We start from the raw sequence: 2271 nt of genomic DNA, 5'->3' as shown, positions 1-2271 counted from the left end.
AAAAAAAAAACAATACTCTGCTAATGTTTATCAATAATCAATTAATGTGATTTGTCTTTTTAAAGTTTAATTAGAAGTTAAATTTGTTTTGAATGTTAAACTCAGATTCACAGGAGCTACAGTTTACAGATTTACAGAGACACCTGAAGGCATCACAGCCTTCAGCCAATCAGCGATCACTATTAAAAACTCTTCTCTCTCATTGGCTGAGAGCTCAAACCTTTAAAGGTGCGTTTGGTTAAAGTGTCCGGAGCTCCCGGCGGTGATTCAGTGAAGGTCGGAACCGTTTCACCTTCGTCCGGATCAAATAAATAATAAAGTTAACGAGGAGGCGCTCGGTTTAAGCACCGGACAGCCCGACGGGGGGCGCATGCGCAGTTTGAGGTTTCCAGCTGGAGATTAATGTTGGTGAAACGAACGGAAACGAACAGCCAGTGACTTCCGGTTCAACTAGTCTGACTTCAGAATAAAAGTCCGAGTATCTCACACTGTTACACTTTATTTTAATGAGATTAGATTCTTTAAAGCACCTTTTTAAATATATTGTTTATTTTATTTAAATTCTAAATATACACAGTCTGACATGCATACTCCGAAGATTATTGATTCTTCAGCACAAAGTAATTACATTTTAAAATGAAATTAATAAAATAAGTCTATGAATGAAATTAAAAGATACAAACTTATATACAGTACGTTATACATGAACTAAAAATTATTTATACTGGTTTAGGTAGTATATATAATATATATATAGTGTGTTTAATAAATACAATATGCTATTAATAGAATAACTATTATATATAATGTACTTAAAGTCTATATATAAACACAGTATAATACATTACTTTATGAAGCATATATTTATTATAATGATGGATGGATCATTGAACTGAACCTAAAACAATATATGTTTTGTTTATTTCTTTATTCCAGCTGCATCCTGAGACATTCTCAGACTTTCCTTTTACATTAATCAGCAAAATATACTTAATGTAAAAATAATATTTATAGGGCACAATATATATTATATAATATATATATATATTACTGTCAGTTATATACTTTAAATCTTTGATTAGTGAAAAATAAACGTGAGCTGCATTTAAATATAGTTGGTGGAGGGTGAGAACATTGTGTCTACTTTATACTGAATGAATTAATATCCAAAGTAAGCAGTAAAGTAAAGCTGTCAGTGAATGGAGGGAAGGAAAAAGACTCTTATTATAACGCTCTATATTTTATTTATTCTATTTTATACATATAAAGTTAGATATTGTAATATTAGACATATTTTAACGTTCTTATTATTTCTATTTCTTTAATGTCGTGTGAGAACCTTGATCAACTGTAAATATGTTTTTAATTGATTGACTGAAACTAAAATATATAAAAAACAGTACTAAGTTACTTTCCAGCACTGGTCAGTGTGTGGTGGCTTTCTATGAACTATCTAGTACACAGTTTCTATATTTTACACAAATTACAATCAGATTTAAACAATAATAACATATAAACACGTTTAAAGAACAAAAAGGAAATAATGAATAAATAAAGGGACACAAATAAATTATAATTTTATAGGTTTGAAATATTATATAATAAAATAAATATTATCAGCTCGACCAGAGAATTATAACTGAGGTTAATGATAATATATATTTAATACACAAACAATAAAACATTCATGCTGTTTGCGGTCTGTGTGGCTCTTATTTTGAAGTGAGGCACCGGAAGCGGTCAGTGTGTCCGGTAACTTGACTCCGGTTGAGTTTAACGGAGAGAAATATTCTGCTGCTGTCGGTGAGGAGGACTCACTCTTCCTCACACTCTTCCTCACACTCTTCCTCAGTCTCTGTCGCTGTTTGGATTCACGGACCGAACGAGAAGAAACTGCGGCGGACATTTTGGCTCCGAGCGCCAGCTACCAGCTAACGGAACCGCCGCTGTGGGTCAACCGGGTCGGAACTTATGAGCCGGCCGAGGACCAGAACCTCTGCTGGGGGGTTAGCATGAGGCTCTGCGGGGGGAGGCGGCTGGAAGACAACAGGGAGAACAACAACAACAACAACAACAACAAGAAGAACAGAAGAAGAGCTGTGAGAGCGGACCGGTGACATTTATTCTCTCCAGCAGAGGAAGAGGAGGAGGAAGAGGAGGAAGAGGAAGATGGGAGGAAGAGTGGAGCTGCTGGAGATCTGCTGCCTGCTGCTGCTGCTGAGTGGAGACTCACACTGCAGGGGTGAGTACTGAGGGAGAGGAGGGAGAGGA

This window comes from Morone saxatilis, unplaced genomic scaffold (assembly GCF_004916995.1).
Source record: "Morone saxatilis isolate NCDOM2014 unplaced genomic scaffold, NCSU_SB_2.0 Contig16, whole genome shotgun sequence".
Lineage (NCBI taxonomy): Eukaryota > Metazoa > Chordata > Actinopteri > Moronidae > Morone > Morone saxatilis.
Note: the sequence above shows the minus strand (reverse complement) of the source record.